Raw genomic sequence first — 8,726 nt, forward strand, 5'->3', positions numbered from 1 at the left:
AAAAGCTACTTCTAATGTGCTATTCAAATGGGCTATTAGCCTAATATATAAAGGTCTCACTTTAAAATACCCATAAATATACTCCCTCCGTCCTAATTTAAATGCCTAAATAGGATTTTGCACAAAGATTAAGAAATGCAGAGAGAGTAATTTTTTTCCACAATTATCCTAGATTAGTATTAAGGTACCTAGTTTTTAAATGTCTAGTTTTCAGTTCTTTACTTTGAACAGTTCAAAGCATAAAATAGAATTCAAGAGAATAAAGGATATATAGAGAGGAGTATTTAAGATTGTGTCTAGAAAATAGAACTACAGAATTCTCCATATTATGACCTGATTCCAACATAGGGGTAGATTAGGATAAAACAAAACACCAAATTCCCGGATTAGTAACAGAAATTCGTAACGGCTTAGTGGCCGTTACGAAATCCCGTTACAAATGGTCGTTACGAAAAAAATTGTATTAGGCATTAGCCGTTACGAATTTTAGAAAATTTTGTAACAGAGTACAGCCGTTACAATTTTTTTTTTAGGCGTTCCAATCACACGCTTCGTCACACTAGGATGGTCACACTCGGATGGCTACTTCCACCCAAGCTCCCTAATACTACATGATATTTCTTCCCAAAAAAATTCTATCTTACCCTAAGTCCTATCTTCTCTCGAATGAATTTCGTTTCTTTTTTCTTCCGTCAAAAATCTCTTTCTTCTAGAGAGACGAAAAAGAGTAACGTCTTTTTCTTCTCAGTTTCTTCCGTCGATCTCTCTTCTCTTTTACCTTCTCTTTTTCTTCCAATGATGTTTGTATCTGCTTGTCTTGTATAAAGAGAGACATAAAGTAGAAATTAGGGTTTCAATAAGTTTGTATCTCCTTGTCCTGTACAAAGAGAGACAGAAAGTAGAAATTAGGGTTTCAATAGATTGAGGGATTCTGGAGAAATTAGGGTTTCAGTAGGGATTTCGGTGAAAAGGGTATTGGATCCTCTTCAATTCAAGGTATTGATTTAAGTATTAAATCTAAATAGCTTTTATCTTTCTTCCAAGGCTAGAAATTCAATCGATAGTTTTTTTTCCTCTTTTAAATCTTAATATACTTTTTCTCCTTTGTTTTCTGATGATTGGTGAAGCAGATATAAGAAATGGGTGTTGTGATCGATAGATTTTGATACTACGAAGAACATAAGATTAGAATTCATATTTTTGGTGCTCATTCATGGCCAGAAAGAGATAAAGAATTGAAGATTCAATAGGTATTTCTGCTGGTGATTGAGTTATAAATATGGACTCAATTGATTTTAGGGGTTTGAACTGATTTGAATTCAGCAATTGACGATGATTTAGGGTTTGTAGAAGAAGGTTCTGTGGTCGATTTAAGAGAATAAGAATCGGTAGATTAGGTTTGGAATTTGGTCATTCTCAGGCTCAGGATGGAGAAGATATAAATGAAGTCATGGGTTAAGTTGATTTGTAGGTAAACTTGTGTAAGTCGTGTGCTAGTTTGGTCTCGGTTTACAAAAAAATAGTATGTTGTTCATCTAGATAGAGTTCCGTTTAAATTGTACGCTAATATTTTTGTCGGTTCGGTCAACAGGTTCCAATTGGAGGAAACTAGAGGCTTATTGATGTCCCAACAATTGCATCAACAGTGGCATAAACAAGATATTTGTCTTTACTCAGTTAATTATGCTTCCCTCAACCGTCTCCTCGCTCGCACATATAATTTAGGTCAATTTTCTGCATACTCTTCTTATCAGTTATCATAAGTTTTATTTTATTGAATACTTAAGTTGCCTACTGCTATTAATTTCTTGGACGGTCCTTTCTTTCTCGAATTGTTTGTATACACAAACATGTTCTATATAATTGTCTAAATCAGAGTAGCACATGAAGCTTTGATATGCTAAAGCACAATGTTTCATCTATACCTTGTCAATGTGGGAAAACCATATTTATTTGTCTTGTTTGGTGATTTATAGATATAGTATATTATCTCTTCAATTGATTGATTTTCCCTGTTTCTGTATGGGCACACTTAGGGTTCTAGATCCATGCTACATATTGCCAGTGGAGAATAAGTGGTAGGGGATGAGGCATCCTGACCAGATGTGATACATGTTCACCGGAAATGCATCGAGTGGTAATTATTAAGAAACCAATGCCAAGTGACACTTAGTGTTCAATAATTTGTTGGATATAATTGATTTTGGATGCTTTATCCTTTTAATGGTACTCTTTGTGTTGGTTCAAAATCTGAGTTTTGATAGAGTTTGTGTTTCATTTATTGAGGAAGTTGGATCTTGTTATTAATTTTCAATATTACATGCTCTCTTTATGTTGTTTAGTGTAATTAGATTTTTAACTCCATTTTTCTCCCTTTGTTCGTTACCTTTTTCAGGAAGTTCCTAATACACCATATCAAACTGGGAAACCTTTGGGTGGTACTCTTGGTTATGGCTCAGTTGGTAGGTGGTCCCTATCAAATGGGTTTCATTCCTGGCCGTACAATGTCTCACCCCCTTGCACCTACACCTGCGCAAAGGCCTTTTATACCTGCAAGTAATAACACTACACTAGGATTTTCTCAAAGACCTGCAATGAGTGTTTGAATGCAAGCTCCAAGTCGCTGCTCAGCCATTGTAGGTAGATTCATCTTCAACACCTGCAACTCCACCTCTTACAGTTCAGATGGTTGATACGTCAAAACTTCCTGGTAAATTACAAGTCCTTCCCTTATTGAAATTTCCATATGTTTTTCGGTCTGTGTTTGTGTAAAGGGGAAAGAAAACTTACTCAAGAGTTATACCTCTTCTTTCCTATATGTTTCATTATCTTTCCGTTTACTTGAACTCTGAGAATTATGAAACAATTATTGCATGTAACTTACGATAGTTGTTTTTCAAATGCCTCAGCTCCTCAGAGACCTGTGTCATCAGCATAATATTTGTTGTGCAAAGAATCTACTTTGCACAACAGGAGTCAACCACAAGTTTCCAACTAGTTTCAGAAGCTTGTCCTCTCATTATGGCTTGCAGTACTTAAGATCAAGACGAGGCAAAGTGTGAGATGAAGGTAGAAGGTAACCATTATAGTAGCTCGTTTTCAGTCCGCGTTATCTCCACATTCAGTAGGTCGTGAGCTAGGACGTACAATGAACAATGACTGGGATTGTGTTCTTGAAGTTACTTGAAGGTAATATTGAATTAATATTTGTTTCAATAGATTTGGTGTCTACATTGTACATGGACATGTTCTTTTGCTAGAAATTTGATCTGATTATATGAACAAGAATCATTGCAATTTTCATATTTCTCCCGTCTTACTTCATTACTTTGGGTTATAACAGAATATCATGATGCCTTAGACATACTATACTGCATAACATTGTCAGTGGCTTTCTATGAGTGATTCATACATGGATTTCAATGTATGTAGTCTTCTTCCTATTATATATTTGGCCTAACCATTTTTCCTTTGAGTAGAAGATGAAACTTTAGTTCCCATGTTATTTTTGTTTGTTTATTGGGTTCATCTGATATTTGTTTGGTTTTCTGACTTTAGGTTTGTTATGATTTTGCAGTTGGAAGAAAGAATGTGGGTTACAATCCTAGTACGTTTCCACAATGCTAGAAAAAAGATAAAGATCTTGTTAGCTTTGTAAGTTTCTAAATAGTATCTTCTCATAGTGACTTACAAAAATTTGTGAACTTAAGAAGTTTTCTATGTATCTATGAACTTAAGAAATTTTCTATGCACATAGTTACAAGAATGCTTGGTAACTATCTGCAAGTTTTTAGTATGTGAGTAAGTTGTATGTAGTTCTTGAACTGAACTTATACTGACCTAAGTGAGAAGGAACTGAACTTAGGAAGTTTCTATGTTTTCCCTGGAATTTGATGACGAAAAAAAAATTGTACTTAAAAGAATAGATGTCTCTTTTTATATGAATTTTTTGATTGAATTTAAATGTGGTATGAATAGAATGAATATTGATATGAATTGAATGAATAACTATTGTTGAATGTGGTAGAACGGAAGGAATGCAGGTTATTTGTATTTCCGGCAGAAAAAGTACTTCCGGGAAATATTAGCCTGGTCAAAATTGACTGGCAGTAATTTTTTTTGTTGTTACAAAAAAAAAATCGTAACGGCTTGAAGGTGTTACGACTGTCAGGTTACAAATATTTCGTAACGGCTTTTGTCTGTTACGACTCGCCACGTAGTAATGGCTTTTGCGCCGTTACAACCAAAATTCGTAACGGCTCCATTGCCGTTACAAAAATTGTAACAGTCTTTTTGAAACAGGTAAGAGCCGTTACAACCCGTTTTAGTAACGGGTCAGCTCTGTTTCTAATCCCATAATTTGGTGTAGTGAAAAGTGGAAAAATATAAATTCTAGCAAGTAAGTTAGGACAAATTTTTTTCCCAATTTAGGCATCTAAAATAGGAAAAAGGAAGTATTTTTTATTAGGGTCCCACCTAACGCACAATTAAATACAGTATATACTTTTAATCAAATTTGCTACTTTCACCACAGTAGTGAAACGGATTTGCCATGCCACATGGAATGAAAAACTAAATTTTATACCTCTTCCCATAAGAGTAGGCCTTAAGCTAACTATCATTACATGGTTTTCTGAAAAATATATTTTTAGAGGAGTTTACATAAAATCCGCTTCGGCTTGGTTGGATCCTCATGAGGCACGCTGGTAGTATAGCACGAAAACTTGTTCAACTAATGTAGTATGCTGGAGCTCAGCTTGTTGGGCTTCAAACTATTTTAATGTAAAAATACTCTTTATCCAGTGATTATTATAATAAAAACTAAAAACTTTATTTAAAAATAAAAGTAAAGTAAACTAATAACTGACAATAATAAAAATATATTTTTTTAATAGTTTGTTTTTAGGAATGGATAATCGTATAGTATCATATAAAAGTTCGGATACAAATTCAAAGTAAAAAAGTTACATTTGTTCGGATTTCAAACAAAATTCGAATAGTGTGGGATATTTGGGTTTTAATATGGATGGTGCGCTATTAACATATGGAGGATATCAATAAAAAATATTATATGGATATTGTCTCAAATTCCGCTAAGGCTCGTGTCACATTGAGACGACCGTCTCTGATTATTACGGTAACGGCCGAATTCTAACAGATAAAATTTACCTCTATAAATGACAAACCCATTCAAACAAACTTACACCAAAATTCAATCTTCTCTTGAATTTTTTCCACTAGAAACCTTCTACATTTCATTCTCGTATTCCAGATTTTCTTAATTAAACTATCTCAAAAAGCTATTACTCTTTTTTGTGAAACGAAACTTGAAGCTGTTGTTAATAAGTTATCTGCTAATTTTAAGAAAATTAAAAATAGTAAAAGGGAAACTGTGGTGCAATTAGTGGTTAATCCAGGAAAATGTCCTGCTAAAAAGAAAAAAAGAGCTGAAGTTTTGAAAGTTAACAACAAAAGGTACAAAAACAAAGGAAAAACAGTTCACGAGCGCGTTGAATGAAAAATACGTTAAATGAAGATAACCAGGAGGCTAAAGATTATCCGAGATTATTATTCTTAAATTAATTTATTGTCTAACTTTATATCTTGTAAAAGAAGGGGCAATTGTTGATATATGAAAAATAATACCCCCCAACGGGCCTGGGTTACCCTCAAGAGGGGTGGTAAACCTAGGATAAGATATGGAGACTTGGGGACTAGGCCCAAATCCAATGAAAAAATACCCATGAGACAAGAGGGACAAAGGAGGAATTAAGGGATAAGAAAGGGATTATATTAAGGAATGACATTAGAAGTAATTAAGGAGGCTTAGGACATGTGTCATGACGTCATAAAAGGAGGTACTTTTGGGAAAGTCTATTTAAGGAAGGCCAATGTACAATGGAAAGGGATCTCTCTCTCTCTTACCATTCCTAGAAAGCTGAGGTCACTTGGTGGAGCTAGGACGGGTAGAACCTAAAACCTAAAATCACCTCTCAACAGCAGTAATATTAATTAATTAAAATATTTAAACCTTAAATTAGACTTCCATTTTATATTAGACGATATTTATTACAATTACATTTAGTCTTACGTATAAAATAACTTGATTTCATAATGTCAGCAATAACACCAAACTACAGTGGATTAAAACAACTGAAATGGATTAAGATAACCCAGGAACATACAACTTAAAAAGTTCATAGCATCCGAAATGATTAATCTCTCTTCCATTTTCTTCAACAAATTGGTCTTGATCCATGGTTTTATGAATAATATATAAACAACAAATTATTACGAATTTAATTAAACTATGATGGGATTGTTGAAAATGAAGATAAAGTTATGCAAATACTCGTTAGTTCTTCGTTGGACAATTTAAGATTATCATCGTGAACCATCCACAAAACTTCTGTATAACTCTAACATCCTTATTGTTGAATGAAAATCTTAGTTTAAGACTCTTGTTGGTTCTTAAATTTCATTACGCAACGCAATAAACCTATGAAACACATTTTTCCATAAATACTAACTGGTCATATTTGTCCTTACAATATATAGCCAACATCAGATAAGAACATCTTCTTCCATAGTAAAGAGAGAGAGAGACATTGGGGTGTAGTTTTTAGATGTGACTGAAATGAATGATCTTTAAGAATGTTGAAACAAGCTTCGTAAAGAAAGGGTTTGTCGTTAGTTTGCTTCTATACCTATATAGTTATTTAGATCACTTCATCTTCAGTGACACCCACTGCACCAAAACAATCATTTTATGGCGTTTATAAACGTTACGTATAATTTGTGTAACGGAAATAAACGTTGGTAAAACGACATTGCGCATTGATGTGCAACGGATGTATACGTTGCACAAATTAATTTGTACAACGTTTATATACGTTGCACAATTGATTGCGCAACGGTTTATTTTTCTTATTTTTGCAACGTATCTTTTAATTTGTGCAACGATTATCATTAATAGAGTAACACTTTGTGGATTCCATTTTGGTTTTTGTCTACGTTTTATTTGTATGGTTGCAGTTATATCCGTTGCTCAATTCTGGTGACTTGTGCAACGGATACTTTTCCTACGTTTATATAAGTTGCAAAATAGTTTCAGGTCAAAAAGAAAGTAGTCGTCGGCTGTAATTCCGGCATTTTTCTGCACCAGAATATAAATTGATTTTGCACCTGCATGCATACCATTCTAGATGAACTAGAAGACCCAATTTAGGACGGAACCTCAATATCATTAAAATCGATCAAGAACAATCATTGACCCAAGCGATCCATACATAAACAAAATAGATGGATGAACCATAACCCATACATATCAAACAATTTATGCAAAATCCCAAATGCTATAAACACAAGTTTCAGAATTTGAAACTATGAAAACCCTAACCTTCTTTTGTTACATTCTGATAAGTCTTTCCATTCCAAACACTTTCACAGGTGGAAGAAGAACATTAACTCAATCCTGCAGAGTACAAGACATAATTAGAATCCAATTCTGAACTCAAAGATCCTACAGCATATGTGAAGTATGTATGTGGCCAGCAAACGTAAAGAACAATAATCCAATAAAAAAACTAACAACCTGAAAAAATCTTTAGAAACAAGGAAAACAAGGAGGCTAGTATTTGGCTTCTTTTCTTTATTAAGTGGTTTTAATATTTCACAGAACAAGAAAGTAGAGACTTAGTGAACCGCCAAACAGAATGACATCTCCTTTGCTCTCAGTTTATTGGGAAGATTTTGAACTGGTCCAGCTCCCCCAAGGCAAACATCAAGACAAACCTGCATCATGGAAAATAGATAGGGGGAATTTTAGAGACTAAGATCACAAAATAATCATGTCTAAGAAATTTGATGTGACCTACATGATCTGTAGTCTCTTTGAAACAAAATATTCCAGACATGGATTGAACTTCGAAGGCTTATGGATAGTTTACACTTCTACAGCCGTTTAATCGAGGTTTTCTAATACAACTTTTTGGAGTTTGTTATCAAAAAAACAAAATGTTGAGAATTCCATGTGCAATAGAATTGACAAGTGTCACTGTCCTTGTTTGCATATATAACTAACTTGCTAATGCCTAATTCACGTATACCCACTTAGCACCCAATAGTACTAACCATCTTTATCAGAAAAAATTATTTGCAGGGGCTTTCTCCGAAATTACATTTACTGAGGACTTTTACAAGAACTCACAAAAATCGGGTGATAATCTTTATAAGGCTAAGACTGATTGATTAGAAAAATTCCAACGATTCCATTTTGACATACATGAGAAGTAGTAGTGCTACCACTAGCTATAGTAATCAGATGAGTATTATATCTAATAAAACTGTTAGTTTGAGTTACGGCCACAAATTTAACATTTTGGTTTCCAAGTTACTTACAGCAACATCCCGCCAACAGATAAGTACGGTGAGGCTAGGGCTGCACAACGGGTAGGGTGGGTAGGATATGGCCTATACCCGCCACCCTACCCGTTTACTGGCGGTTAAGAAAAAATTTACCCGCCACCCTACCTGCCATTAAACGGGTAAGATCCTACCCAACCCATTCTCTGGCGGGTCGGGTAGGATAGGGTGGCGGGTATAACCGTTTTAGTTTCCTTCCAGAACTCCAAATGGTCATGCATTCATCTCGTAATTTCTTTGCGTAAATATGCACAACAGGCCCCTTCACCTTTGAGTGAAAAGCATGCAAAGCCTTGTTTAAA

At 34.4% G+C, this 8,726-nt stretch overlaps 1 long non-coding RNA gene across 3 annotated transcripts; it reads left to right on the plus strand.

The window, feature by feature from the left end:
• Positions 1-733: 733 nt before the first annotated feature.
• Positions 734-3,751, plus strand: LOC113362172. Of its 3 annotated transcripts, none has more exons than XR_003365589.1 (7): positions 734-996; positions 1,131-1,471; positions 1,592-1,725; positions 2,037-2,137; positions 2,396-2,710; positions 2,910-3,189; positions 3,578-3,751. It is a non-coding gene; the product is annotated as an uncharacterized LOC113362172 (long non-coding RNA). The 3 variants fall into 3 exon arrangements; XR_003365588.1 differs by lacking the exon at positions 3,578-3,751 and adding an exon at positions 3,344-3,424; XR_003365590.1 differs by lacking the exons at positions 2,037-2,137; positions 3,578-3,751 and adding an exon at positions 3,344-3,424.
• Positions 3,752-8,726: the final 4,975 nt, after the last annotated feature.

Source organism: Papaver somniferum, chromosome 3 (assembly GCF_003573695.1).
Source record: "Papaver somniferum cultivar HN1 chromosome 3, ASM357369v1, whole genome shotgun sequence".
NCBI lineage: Eukaryota > Viridiplantae > Streptophyta > Magnoliopsida > Ranunculales > Papaveraceae > Papaver > Papaver somniferum.